Here is a 15,625-nt window from a genome sequence, read left to right on the forward strand (position 1 = left end):
AACATTGAACTTCTTCTTATTTTTAATCTCATTTCCATGAAAGTATTGCTTTAGAAAAGCATCAAATGTATTCTCACTATAATGAACATCCCGAGGGCTAGAGTTGGATAAAGATCGATGTGGTCGATGGTTGTATATCTGCATGATTTTATCTAAATCGTGAATAAAAGCCGGTGTATTTTTCAGTATACAATATCTTGAAATTAATAGACGAATCGTTCTTATTAATCGTTCGGCCAATGCAGCCTTTATCGGACTGTGACTATGATAAAGTGTTGTATTATATTTCATTAGAACCTTTTGCACACGAGGGTTAACAAATTCACTACCACGATCTGATTGAATTTTTCTATACGAATCCTGTTCAAGAATACTTTCAATGGCCCGAGCAACTTCAACACCTCTCTTTGATCGCAGCGGAATGGCATAGGCATAGCGACTAAAGACACTGATTGCCACCAGAATATATTTTTAGGGTGTATTGTGACGCCGTTGAACTGCGTCTAAAGTTAAAATATTCATTTGCATTATATGCAGAGGGAAAAAGGCTTTAGTTTGACGATATTGTTTACTGCGAAGTCTATGATTCCGATGTAGTGTGTAACTCGATTCATTTTCTAGATACTCTTTTGCTTTTTTCAATGTGGTGCCGGAGACAGCTCTAGAAAGCATTTTGGGTGAACTTAAATTCCCCGCTTCGCCAATATTTTCATAAATACCTTTCAAAACTTCATCCATTTTGAACGTAAACACGCAGTGTAATGTTCACTCCCCTTTTGCTCACTGGTGGGTGAATCTATTCGTCTTCGCTTTTGACTAGCAGCCAAAGGTGTTGTAAAATCAGTAGTGCTAGTATCTTCTTATTCTTCTTCTTTTTTAAATGGTGTTGGTGGAGGACTATATTCTCTTAGTTTCTTTAGAATTTGCTTATTGTCAATAAGACTTTTGGGAAAGTTTGATACACTTAGAAAGGGCATAGACTATCGTCAAAGGATAAGAGTCCTTTACGATTCGTTACTATATCACGAATTAAATCAACTAGATTATAACTTTTTCTCTGAATTATAATTCGCTTCCCTGTACTGTTGACTTGAACTTGAGCGCCACATTCCATCACGAGATGAGATAATACTCTTTTACTGTGTTCCTGATAGGTGAGGGACAATAGGCTTCCAATTTTCAATACAATTAAATTTAATTCCTTCTCCTTCGATTGTACAGAATCTGGAGATGTTTCTTGTTTAGAGAGATCGGCGACGGGTCTCTCACGATAAGGTCTATGTTTATCCACACGTCGCAATGCATCTTGGAGTAAAAGCACTTTTTTGTCATCGGCAATATTCTCATTATTAATGAATTTGCTTAGAATGTCTTTAAAATGTTCGATGGGTAAGAGGACAAGTTTATTAGGTATCAATTTACATTCTTTTGTCATCTAGAGAAAACTGTTTAGAAGACATACAATTATTGGCAGTAGAAGTGAGAAAAGCCTACCGCCCGCCTGAAGGAGTCACGTCATTTTAAAATTTTTTACCTTTTTCTTAAAAGCCCAGGAACGTACAGTAGAAGGATATTGCTTTGTATGTTATCTAACACCTTCTTGCAGTTGAACATTGCCCTCAGTTAAATTTAAAAACAGTTCAGACATTAGATTAAAGAAATCATTGTCGACACCATGTTTGGGTTTAGCCTTCCTAAGCAGGGGTTTTGAAGTGCTTAAACCGGAAACTAAATGCCGTTGTTCATGTAGTTTCTTCAGTGTCATGATAGCGACTAATAGCCTTTTCTACTGTTCACCGGAAGATATACTGTAATTTCATTGTCGAAAATCTCGGTAACTATACGTAGATCCTCGGGCGTGCTCTGATTAAGATCCAGTAAAATTTAACCGTAGGGCTTGCTTGTCGCTTGAGTGTACGCTTACAACATAAATTTTGGTGTGCCGGGTTTTATATGTTTGTTGAGATTTATGAGCGAGCTAGAATCCCGAACGACTCGATAGATAATATAGATAGTGCAATTCAAAGCAAGGGTTCGCATACATTTGCTCTGATGAAACAGATTGTGTAGAACTAGGGTTACGGAAATGTGTTCATGATGAGATCGAACAGTGAACAATTGCAGCATTTCCTGTGAGAAGTGCTCAATGGATTCAGCCAAATCATCAATAATCAACCACAAGTTCGGTTCAATACTATTGAAAACATCAAGTCCTCTTATGAATTGTATTGGTGTGGTTGTGGCAATAGCTTTTATTTTATCATAGGACTCTTGCCAAATACTATAGCAATAGTAGATTTTTTTCGGTTTTTCCAAAAACATTTTATCGCAATTTTGAATTATTCTAGCTAAAAGCGTTGGTTTCCCCGACATTGAGGGTCCACACAGAAATGATCTGAAGGGTGTTTTAAATTGATACATGCTGTTGACAACAGTCGGACTATGACTAACTGTAAACCATACGTGTTCAATGAATAAGTAGTAATTTTCCCATAGATCTATCTATTCAAGAACAACAAAAACAATATTTCATGGCAACATTTATTAGGACAAATATTTGTTCAACATGAAAACTCTATTTGTTCAACATGAACAATGATAACACTTTATAATAAACACTTATTGTCTTTAAACACTTTTCTGTACAACACTTTAGTACATCAACACTTTTCTGTACAAAAAAAACACTTTTTTCTTTAAACACTTTTGTCCATCTACATCACTTTTGTACATCAACACTTTTCTGCACAAAAAAACACTTTTCTATACAACACTTTTCTATACAACAAAAAAATACAGTTGGAACTAGCACAGTTGAACATTACAGTGAATTTAAAGGTAGGGGCCCCCCCACCCCCCCCCCGGGAGCCGGCCGCGGGAAGGGCCCCCCCCGGGAGCCACGATGGAAAAACAATAGTTGTCGTCACTGCTACAGTTAGGTTGAGTCAAGGGGGTTAAGGTGGTTAAGGTAGTGAGATTGGGTTAGTTAATTTATGAACGGGTTTAGCGGTTAGTTAATTTATGAAAGGTTGAGTGGTGGTGGTTAGTGCTTGGGTTAGATTAGTTGGTTAGGTTAATTTATCCAGACCAAGTTGATTACGATAGTTTATGCATTCAACTCAGTCTGAAATACGATAGTGACCATGAGGCAGGACACTCCGCCATTCTCGAGCACATAGACATTGTCAGATATAAATGACATTGCATTTTTTCTACTCTCACAGTATAATTTCTATACTGTAGAGAGCGAATTGCAAGCACTTGCGCTCTTGGCACTAGGCAACTTTCTACACAGTTTCTGTACACACTAATGTTGAAATTGTTCTTCAAAAAGTGCAGAGGCACCCCTTTACATATCTTCTTTTCATCCTCTATATGAGTTTCAATGCAATAAACCGTGGGGCCCGGGAACACCCCCCTTGAGATCAAATCACTCCCCGTCTCTGATTTTAATTTGAATAGTTGGTTGGGGGCTTGACGTTTCACCAGCTCGGGGTAGAGGGATGGATTCCAGTAGGTGAAATCCATCCGCGAGCTGATGTGCACCCCATTTTGCAAATCACCCAATAAATCTTCGGTCCCATTTACCTTTAACAGCAGAGAATCTGTATCCCCATAGTAAACTTGAACCTCCCCCTCCCGTGGCCATTGCACCTTGCACACATTGTAAAAGAACGACAACATGAGCTTTTTTGCAATTTCTAGTACTGAACTGCCGCCTGCTATATTCTTGTTCAGTACCACATTTCGCTTTTGCCTGTGTAGAAGAACCATGCTGGCCTCTATGCTTGTGAATGATGTAAAATTGGGGTCGGCAATAATTCGTGCACACTCTAGAGGGTCAGTCACGACGTCACAGCGAGATCTGTTGCGTACGCTTTCACACATTTTGCCAAAAGCTGAATTTAGAATGAGCTTGTACAATTCCTTCTCTACCTTGGAATTTCTCCTAGAACGTTTATCGACAAAAGTATCGATAAACATTTTCAAATAAGGTTTCTGATTGAACTGCAGGACCCTATGTATTTTGGTGATCTTGAAACCGTTTTTTACCATCCAGTGCAAAAGCACATGATGAACAACGATATTCTCTATAGAGTCCAATTCAGCAATCAGCATTTGCTTAGAGGGGGTCCAATACATCCTTATATTCTCAACCAATGACCGATTGTAGGGGCTCAGCGAGTCCCTGGTCACTGGTCGATTGATGCAGATGAAAACAAAATCTTTGACTGAGTCGTGAAGTGTCAGCGGGATGTGACCATCAATTTCATAGAACCCTCCCTGTGGCCCATTTTCCTCGATGGTGTTAATGTCGGGGAGCTCACAAGGATTCTCAAGCCATTTATAGTTCCCATACGGCAAAATGTAGTGGGACATTGCCGAGGGGTATAACGAGTTCATGTCCAAGAACACTGCATTTGACTTTACACCGGTGCTGTTTTGTCCGCTCGGATCGGTTGATAAGACGCGGTCCCCGTGAAAAATATTCCCTCCCCGCATTGAACGCTCTACAAAAAGATGTTGATCTACATCTGTGATTAGGCCTATTTCCTCCCTACTAATTTTTAAAATTAAATCCATTACTAAATGTGGTGTAGAAAAATAATATCCTATATCTAACCCGAACTCTGAATAGATCTGGTCTGTATTCTTACAGACTATATACAACAGAGTTAGAACATCACTGGCCAAGTACAGTCTACAATAATCCCACCCATTTTTACAATCCCCCTTAGCCCACACCTTCTTGGCAAACTCATACTCCTCAGCTGTGCATTCACTGTTGGTCAGTGAATTGTGAAAAGCTTCTATTGGAGGTAGTTTCTCCTCGCTTAAGCGAGTGCCAGAACAGTAATAATCATATGCATATACACCTTTGCTGGTTAATAAGTCATACATTTCACTGTCTGGAAAGTGCTGTTTAAGCAAGGGAAAGCTATCAAAATTGTCGCTTTTCGGCACTTGAATCAGTTGACTTAAGGATTTGAGGAAAAAACTAAAAAAATCTAAAAACCTAATTTTATTCCAGCACGTACGCCCATTATCCACTACCTGCCATTTCAGTTCGAGAAGCAACAACTTCTCGGCCGATTTGGGAATAATGTTGTAGGTAAATGAATTATTTACCCATGGATTGTCTACTCCCACTCCCTCCCTGTTTATACGTGCCAGTGCCGGTAAAATAAATTTTAAGTCATTATTAGAATTGTGGATATAAACAGGGATAAAAAACTGTTGGCTAACAATTAAATTACACGATTGATGTGCTACCCCTCTAAAATTACTACCCCCAGAGGAAAGTTCCTGCCACACGTGCTCATGGTCTTTGACTGTCCCCCTCCGGGAAAATATTCACAAGTATGATATTACTTTTTCTATCTTCCACCAAAAATTAGAATTGAACTTTAAATTTCTTTATGTCATTGTGAAATAAAGAACTGAAGTGGAAGATTTTTATTTTCTCTGGAGAACTTGAACTTTTCTTCACTTCGTTGAGAAAATTTTTAATTGAACTAGAACTTTTCATCTTCCATGAAAATATTCATACGTATGGTATTACTTTTCTATCTTCCACCGAAAAATTTAGAAATGGACTTTAAATTTCTTAATGTCATTGTGAAATAAAGATCTTAAGTGGAAGATTTTTATTTTCTCTGGAAAAATTAGAATTGTATTGTGTTTTTTGGTAAAATTCAGAAGAGAACTTGAACTTTTCTTCACTTCGTTGAGGAAATTTTAAATTGAACTAGAACTTTTTATCTTCCATGAAAATATTCACAAGTATGAAATTACTTTTTCTATCTTCCACCGAAAAATTAGAATTGAACTTTCAATTTCTTTATGTCATTGTGAAATAAAGAACTTAAGTGGAAGATTTTTATTTTCTCTGGACAAATTAGAATTGTATTGTGTTCTTTGGTAAAATTCAGTAGAGAACTTGAATTTTTCTTCACTTCATTGAGAAAATTTAAAATTGAACTAGAAATTTTTATTAGCCGTGAAAATATTCACAAGTATGGTATTACTTTTTCCATCTTCCATCAAAAAATTTGAATTGAATATTGAATTTCTTTATGTCATGGTGAAATAAAGAACTTAAGTGGAAGATTTTATTTTTCTCTGGAGAATTTAGAATTGAAGTGCGTTCTTTGGTAAAACTCAGAAGAGAACTTGAACTTTTCTTCACTTCAATGAGATAATTTTAAATTGAACAAGAACTTTTTATCTTCCGTGAAAATATTCACAAGTATGGTGTTACTTTTTCTACCTTCCACAAAAAAATTAGAATTGAATTTAGAATTTCTTTATGTCTTTGTGAAATATAGAACTTAAGTGGAAGATTTTTGTTTTTCCTGGAGAATTTGGAATTGGAGCGTGTTCTTTGATAAAATGTAAAAGAGATCATAAACTTTTCTTAACTTCGTTGAGAGAAATTGGAACATTATTTTAAATTTTTTCATCCCTTTGAGAAAAATCTGAATCGAAGTGGAAAATTTTTATATTATTTGGAAAAGTAGAATTTATTAAAAACTAATTTCTTTTTCCATTGAGAAAGGGGGCGTAAAAGATCATTACTTCAAGTTGCAAAATGGGTTTAGGATGGACATTAAGAAAGTAACTTGCTCTGAAATGGTCTTTGAAAAGTATTTCTTAGTGTTGAGGTAACCAAAATGCTGTAAAGTATAGTTGTGGTGAAAAAGAAAAGTACTTCAAGTCGTTAAATGGGTTTAGAAGGGACATTAAGAAAGTAACTTGCTCTGAAATGGTCTTTGAAAAGTATTTCTTGGTGTTGAGGTATCCAAAAAGCTGTATGGTCTAGTTGTGATGAAAAATATAAGTACTTCAAGTTGGAAAATGGGTTTAGTATAGACATGAAGAAAGTAACTTGCCCTGAAATGTTTTTTGTAAAGTATTTCTTGGTGTTGAGATATTCAAAAAGCTGTAATGTATAGTTGAGGGTGAAAATGATAAGTACTCACAGTTGGAAAATGGGTTTAGGAGGGACATTAAGATAGTAACTTGCTCTGAAATGATCTTTGAAAAGTATTTCTTGGTGTTGAGGTATCCAAAAAGTTGTAAAGTTTAGTTTCGGGTTAAAAAAGATAAGTAATTCAAGTTGAAAAATGGGCTTAGGAGTGACATTAAGAAAGTAACTTGATATGAAATGGTCTTTGAATAGTATTTCTTTGTGTTCATGTATACAAAGAGTTGTAATCTATAATTTCCGGTGAAAAATATAGGTACTTTAAGTTGGAAAATAGGTGTAGGAGGGGCATTAAGAAAGTAACTTGCTCTGAAATATTCTTTGAAAAGTATTTCTAGGTGTTGAAGTAACCAAAAAGGTGTAAAGTATAGTTGTGGGTGAAAAAGATAGGTACTTCAAGTTGCAAAATGGGTGTAGGAGGGACATTAAGAAAGTAAATGGCTCTGAAATGGTCTTTGGAAAGTATTTCTTGGTGTTGAGGTAACCAAAAAGCTGTAAAGTATAGTTGTGGGTGAAAAGATAAGTACTTCAAGTTAGAAAATGGGTTTAGGAGGGACATTAAGAAAGTAACTTGCTCTTAAATGGTCTTTGAAAAGTATTTCTTGGTGTTGAGGTATCCAAAAAGCTATAAAGTATAGTTGTGGGTGAAAAAGATAAGTACTTCAAGTTGGAAAATGGGCTTAGGAGAGACATTAAGAAAGTAACTTGCTCTGAAATGGTCTTTGAAAAGTATTTCTTGGTGTTTAGGTAAACAAAAAGCTGTAAAGTATAGTTTCGGGTGAAAAAGATAAGTACTTCAAGTTGGAAAATGGGTTTAGGAGGGACATTCAGAAATTAACTTGCTCTGAAATGGTCTTTGAAAAGTATTTCTTGGTGTTGAGGTAACCAAAAAGCTGTAAAGTATAGTTGTGGTTGAAAAAGATAAGTACTTCAAGTTGCAAAATGGGTTTAGGAGGGACATTAACAAAGTAACTTGCTCTGAAATGGTACTTGAAAAGTATTTCTTGGTGTTGAGGTATCCAAAAAGCTGTAAAGTATAGTTGTGGGTGAAAAGATAAGTACTTCAAGTTAGAAAATGAGTTTAGGAGGGTCATTAAGAAAGTAACTTGCTCTGAAATGGTCCTTGAAAAGTATTTCTTGGTGTTGAGGTAGCAAAAGAGCTTTTAAGTATAGTTTCGGGTTAAAAAGATAAGTACTTCAAGTTGGAAAATAGGTGTAGGAGGGACTTTAAGAAATTAACTTAATCTTAAATGGTCCTTTAAAATTATTTCTTGGTGTTGCGGTATCATAAAAGATGTAAAGTATCGTTTGGAATGGAAAAAATAAGTACTTCATGCTAGAATATTGGTTTAGGATAGACATTTATAAAGTAACTTGCTCTGAAATGTTCCTTACAATTATTTATTGATGTTGAGGCATCGAAAAGGCTTTATATTCTAGGTGTGTTTGAAATATAAAATTAATTCATGATGGAACACAGATTTAGGAGGGACAATAGGATAGTACCGTGCTCTGAAATGGTCCTTGAAAAGTATTTCTTGGTGTTGATATATCCAAAAAGGTGTAACGTATAGTTGTGATTGAAAATGATAAGTGCTTAAAGTTTTAAAATGGCTTTAGGATTGAAATTAAGAAAGTAACTTGCTCTGAAATGGTCTTCTAAGAGTATTTCTTGCTGTTGAGGTATCCAAAAAGCTGTGAAGTATAGTTCTAGGTGGCAAAGAAAAGTACTTCAAGTAGGAAAATGAGTTTAGGATGGACATTAAGAAAGTAAACTGCTCTGAAATTGTCCTTGAAAAGTATTTCTTGGTGTTTAGGTATCCAAAAAGGTGTAAGACACAGTTGTGAGTTAAAAAAATAAGTCCTTCAAGTTAGAAAATGGGTTTAGGAGGATCATTAAGAAAGTAACTTGCTCTGAAATGGTCTTTGAAAAGTATTTAAAAAAAATGGCGAGGGGACTCTTGGGGGGGCCCGGGGAGGGCGTTTGGGGATCGGGGGGCCCTTGAGGGCCGGGGGGTCCTTTGGGAGCCCAGGGGACCTTTGGGAACCGGGTGAGGGCCTTTGGGGGTCCGGGGGGCCCTTTGGGAGCCCGGTGGTCTTTTGGGAGCCGGGTGGGCCTTCGGGGGCCGGGGGGGGGCCTTGGGGGGTCTGGGGAGGGCTTTTGGGGGTCTGGGGGCCTTTTGGGAGCTTGGGGGACCTTTGAGTACCGGGGGCTTCCTTCGGGGTTGGGGTAGGGGGATTGGAACCCTTTGGGGTTGGGCTAGGGGGATCGGAACCCATTGGGGTTGGGTTAGGGGACCTCACGACACTGTTAAAATACAACTTGTGTATTATAACGACCACAGAGTTTCACCCTTAAATTCTCTTCTAAAATCATCTTTTAAATCATCTTTTAAAATGTCTCTAACTGTTTCGCCGAAATAATTCCATAAAATGGCTAAAACGACTTCGCCCAAATAATCCCTAAACGTAATTTCAGCGTGTTCCTTTTGTTTGACATCTCTGCGCTGACGCATTTCAAATTATTTGTAAACCTGATTCCCGCGCTAAAACAATTCATCGCTAAGATCTAAACATTCGCTCGGAGACAGTTCTCTTTAGAAATAACAAATTAATTCCCCTTTCGTGAATCAATTCTATTTAGAAACAACAAATTAATTCCCCTTTCATGTCAATCAATCAATCGTGACATCATCTGTCATGTGTGATCTAAACTTTGCCTCGGAAACAATTCTGGTCGAACTCCAAAGACATTAATTAACTTGACGTCATCTGTCAGACATTAATTAGCTTCCCCGGAAACAATCTATTTCCTATTCCTGGATCATAACATTCGCTGAGAGCGTGCCAAAAACAAATACTATTTCTGGATCATAACATTCGCTGAGAGCGTGCACTTGGCCAAAAACAACAACAACATTGACCTTGACATTTGCCTCGGAAACAACAACAAATACTATTTCTGGATCATAACATTCTTCCCTAGCCGGCACTTGGCCAAAACACCCCTGGAGAAAGAGGTCATTGACCCCATTAACCACGTGTTCTCTCTTGGGACTCTATGCCCATATATGGACTCCCGTCACGATCAATAGGGTCATCTCTACTCATATGAGAGAAAATATCTCTCAAAGAAAAAAATATATCCAAAAAATATCGAGAAGAAAAAAAAAGTAAACAATTACCTATTGCATAACACCCACGTGCTCGTACTAAATTAATAACCCTTGCTGAAATATAGAAGAAATATATAATCTCTAAACTAACATTTAGCAGCCAAGTGTGTGCAATATATCTATAATCCATAACACTTGTTGGTTTCTAAGACTCGGTTGGAATTCGTTGCTAGGGCTTTGCATAAGTAAACAATTAAGTATTGCATAACACCCACGTGCTCGTATTAAATTAATAACCCCTGCTGGTAATTGCCGATTCTGCACCACATAGGTCACCCCATCAATTTTCATCATTTTGTTACTCTATCTTTCTCTCTCTCTCTCTCTCTCTCTCTCTCTCTCTCTCTCTCTCTCTCTCTTTCTTTCTCCCTACCTCTATGCTCTCGCTCTCTCTCTCTCTCTCTCTCTCTCTCTCTCTCTCTCTCTCTCTCTCTCTCTCTCTCTCTCTCTCTCTCTCTCTCTCTCTCTCTCTCTCTCTCTCTCTCTCTCTCTCTCTCTCTCTCTCTCTCTCTCTCTCTCTCTCTCTCTCTCTCTCTCTCTCTCTCTCTCTCTCTCTCTCTCTCTCTCTCTCTCTCTCTCTCTCTCTCTCTCTCTCTCTCTCTCTCTCTCTCTCTCTCTCTCTCTCTCTCTCTCTCTCTCTCTCTCTCTCTCTCTCTCTCTCTCTCTCTCTCTCTCTCTCTCTCTCTCTCTCTCTCTCTCTCTCTCTCTATCTTTCTGCGCCTTTTTGTCTTGAAGAAAAAGCGTATATTGGAGAAAATGTCTCTCCAAGAAAAAAACATATCCCAAAATCGTCCTGAAAAAATAATAGGTCGAAGCAAAAAAAACTTCTCGAAGAAATATATAATCTCTAAACTATTATTAAGCAGCCACGTGTGTGCAATAGATCTATAATCCATAACACTTGTTGGTTTCTAAGGCTTGGTCGGAATTCGCTGCTACGGCTTTGCATTGGTAAACAATTAACGCTTACATAACACAAACGTGTTCGTACTAAATTAATAACAACTGCTGGTTGTTAAGGCCTCATAGGATCTTGCTGCTAGGGCCTAATGGGATTTGGTTGCTAGGGAAGGCAGTGATCGCGGTACCAATTGATTAACTACTTAAGCTAGGCCCATAGGGCATATGAGATTTATATTGAAACCCCGGTTGCGGAAACTCCAAAAGGGGGCTCTTTTGATTGGAGTAGTATATTAATTACCGATTCTGTACCACAGAGGTCACCTCATCAATTTCCATCATTTTGTTGCTCTCTCTCTCTCTCTCTCTCTCTCTCTCTCTCTCTCTCTCTCTCTCTCTCTATCTCTCTCTCGCTCTCTCTCTCTCTATCTCTCTCTCTCTCTCTCTCTCTCTCTCTCTCTCTCTCTCTCTCTCTCTCTCTCTCTCTCTCTCTCTCTCTCTCTCTCTCTCTCTCTCTCTCTCTCTCTCTCTCTCTCTCTCTCTCTCTCTCTCTCTCTCTCTCTCTCTCTCTCTCTCTCTCTCTCTCTCTCTCTCTCTCTCTCTCTCTCTCTCTCTCTCTCTCTCTCTCTCTCTCTCTCTCTCTCTCTCTCTCTCTCTCTCTCTCTCTCTCTCTCTCTCTCTCTCTCTCTCTCTCTCTCTCTCTCTCTCTCTCTCTCTCTCTCTCTCTCTCTCTCTCTCTCTCTCTCTCTCTCTCTCTCTCTCTCTCTCTCTCTCTCTCTCTCTCTCTCTCTCTCTCTCTCTCTCTCTCTCTCTCTCTCTCTCTCTCTCTCTCTCTCTCTCTCTCTCTCTCTCTCTCTCTCTCTCTCTCTCTCTCTCTCTCTCTCTCTCTCTCTCTCTCTCTCTCTCTCTCTCTCTCTCTCTCTCTCTCTCTCTCTCTCTCTCTCTCTCTCTCTCTCTCTCTCTCTCTCTCTCTCTCTCTCTCTCTCTCTCTCTCTCTCTCTCTCTCTCTCTCTCTCTCTCTCTCTCTATCTCTCTGCGCCTGTGTGTCTTGAAGAAAAAAAGCATATGGGAGAAAATATCTCTCAAAGAAAAAAAATATATCCAAAAAATATCCAGAAGAAAAAAAAAGTAAACAATTACCTATTGCATAACACCCACGTGCTCGTACTAAATAAATAACCCCTGCTGGTAATTGCCGATTCTGTACCACATAGGTCACCCCATCAATTTCCATCATTTTGTTACTCTCCCTTTCTCTCTCTCTCTCTCTCTCTCTCTCTCTCTCTCTCTCTCTCTCTCTCTCTCTCTCTCTCTCTCTCTCTCTCTCTCTCTATCTCTCTGCGCCTGTGTGTCTTGAAGAAAAAAAGCATATGGGAGAAAATATCTCTCAAAGAAAAAAAATATATCCAAAAAATATCCAGAAGAAAAAAAAAGTAAACAATTACCTATTGCATAACACCCACGTGCTCGTACTAAATAAATAACCCCTGCTGGTAATTGCCGATTCTGCACCACATAGGTCACCCCATCAATTTCCATCATTTTGTTACTCTCCCTTTCTCTCTCTCTCTCTCTCTCTCTCTCTCTCTCTCTCTCTCTCTCTCTCTCTCTCTCTCTCTCTCTCTCTCTCTCTCTCTCTCTCTCTCTCTCTCTCTCTCTCTCTCTCTCTCTCTCTCTCTCTATCTTTCTGCGCCTTTTTGTCTTGAAGAAAAAGCGTATATTGGAGAAAATATCTCTCCAAGAAAAAAACATATCCCAAAATTGTCCTGAAAAAATAATAGGTCGAAGCAAAAAAAACATCTCGAAGAAATATATAATCTCTAAACTATTATTTAGCAGCCACGTGTGTGCAATAGATCTATAATCCATAACACTTGTTGGTTTCTAAGGCTCGGTCGGAATTCGCTGCTACAGCTTTGCATAGGTAAACAATTAACTATTATATAACACAAACGTGTTCCTACTAAATTAATAACAACTGCTGGTTCTTAAGGCCTCATAGGATCTTGTTGCTAGGGCCTAATCGTGGTACCAATTGATTAACTACTTAAGCTAGGCCCATAGGGCATATGAGATTTATATTGAAACCCCGGTTGCGGAAACTCCAAAAGGGGGCTCATTTGATTGGAGTAGTATAGTAATTACCGATTCTGCACCACATAGGTCACCTCATCAATTTCCATCATTTTGTTGCTCTCTCTCTCTCTCTCTCTCTCTCTCTCTCTCTGTCTCTTTCTCTCTTTCTTTCTCGCTCTCTCTATCCCTTTTCTCTCTGTCTCTCTCTGTCTCTCTCTCTCTCTCTCTCTCTCTCTCGCTCTCTCTCTCTCTCTCTCTCTCTCTCTCTCTCTCACTCTCTCTCTCTCTCTCTCTCTCTCTCTCTCTCTCTCTCTCTCTCTCTCTCTCTCTTTCTCTGCGCCTGTGTGTCTCGAAGAAAAAAGTATCTTGGAGAAAATATCTCTCTAAGAAAAAAGTATATCCAAAAAATGTCCTGAAGAAAAAAAATATCTCAAAACAAAAAAAAACGTCTCGAAGAAATATATAATCTCTAAACTAAAATTTAGCAGCCACGTGTCTGCAATAGATATATAATCCATAAAACTTGTTGTTTTCTAAGGCTCGGTTAGAATTCGTTGTTAGAGCTTTACATAAGTAAACAATTAACTATTACATAACACCCAAGTGCTCGTACTAAATTAATAACACCTGCTGGTTGTATATGCCTCATAGGATCTACTTGCTAGGGCCTAATGGGATCTGGCTGCTAGGGAGGGTAGTGATCGTGGTGCCAATTGATTAACTACTTAAGTTAGGCCCCAAGCGCATATAAGGTTTATATGGAAACAGTGGCTGCGAAAACTCCGAAAGGGGACTCTTTTGATAGTAGTAGCATAATAATTGCCGATTCTGTACCACATAAGTCACCCCATCAATTTCCCTCATTTTCAGCCCATTTTACATAATTTTATTTTCAAATATTGCACTTTTGAACAATTTCTATCTCTACACTCCAAATGAAAACAGGTCCTTGGCAATCAAATTTGGTCTCATTTTTATAGTTTTTCCTAATATGAACACAAGTGTTCAAAACAGGTCTCAGGAAATAAGACTGATGGCATATGAGTAACATATCGCGTGTATAGCCATAGGAAAAAGATGGTTTGTATTTTTAAAGTTTAGGAGAATATAACATAGAAAGTAAAAAGGGTTTTATTTATATATTAAACCTTACAAATTTAACACAGTGTTTATAGCCATTTAATGTTACCTGTTTCAATACGAACTGTGCCAAGACTTAAAGAAGTAAGGGGTAACACAGCAAATAGCACAAATTCTAATAACGTTATATACTAACATATAATTTAAAATCAGTGACTTCCATAACTTCTTTTCTTTCTGAAAATATAACGCAGTAAATTTTGTATTGATTACTATGTACTTGATCTACTGAAAGTTTATTTTCTATATCAGCAGTTGGTCTACTTCGATACATATTCGATTCATGCTTTGAAACATCAAAACAAGATAAATGATATACTGTTTTAAAATGATTGTAACTTACAATTGTTCCACATTTTTATGTTTAAATGCTAACTGTGAAAATCGTTGATAAGCGTTTGAATAATCTTCATTATCATCACTGAAATAACATTTAATATTTTTTGTGGATATTTATATCCATTCACTCTCAGTTCAATTCTATTAGTGTTCCTATGGGCAAAAACCATTTTGTTTTGTGTATAATTGTTATCTTTTTCCGATTTCTTTAACAAAACAACAATTTTAGTTGTGTTATAGCAATCACTGACTACTATCCATATTAATTCTTTATTTGTTTTATTGTCGCCTTAATAGGTATTACACGCTTTCCATTTTAAATCAAATGAGCTGCCCTTTCCTATTCCAACTTTTAATTGTTCTGCCTTGTTCGTTAATCTGGCTTCTAATTGAGTCGCTATGGGTAAAATGAGATGAAATACTGGTAACATTCACAATAAATGCATTAAATCTACTTTAAAATTTTGAACTTCATATTTTATAATCCTATTGGAAAATATGTTTCTTTTTAATAAAATTTGATGCGTAAGACCTCTTAAAACACAATTAATATCTACAAAATCCAAATAATCTTGATAATGGTAAATACATACTAACCACGTGACTTTCTTTAGTTTTATTTAACCTTTTAAATAAACCACTAATTAAAAGCATTATGTCGTCTTATTTTAAATGTTCTACCACCTGCTGCAACAGGTGCAAAAATGCTTTCAAACTCATTTTCTGTATTAAAGAAATCAACGGATTGGGTTTTATCTTCATACCAAAACATATTAGTAGATTCACTTTGACTTTCCAGTCATCTGGAAATTCTAATATTTTTTCAACAGTAGTAGTTATACCTACTTAATAAATACTTTCAATACATTTTCCATTGATAATATATTCAGAATTTATGAACAAGTTAAATCCATTATTTTTTAAAGTAGCTTAATCATTATTTTGCATATTTGTTCCTCCCAATTGTGATATTTTCACTTTTGGAATAAGGGTAACTATCACTTTT

This window comes from Artemia sp. Qi Xiang Cuo, chromosome 21 (genome assembly GCF_049724085.1).
Source record: "Artemia sp. Qi Xiang Cuo chromosome 21, ASM4972408v1, whole genome shotgun sequence".
Lineage (NCBI taxonomy): Eukaryota > Metazoa > Arthropoda > Branchiopoda > Anostraca > Artemiidae > Artemia > Artemia sp. Qi Xiang Cuo.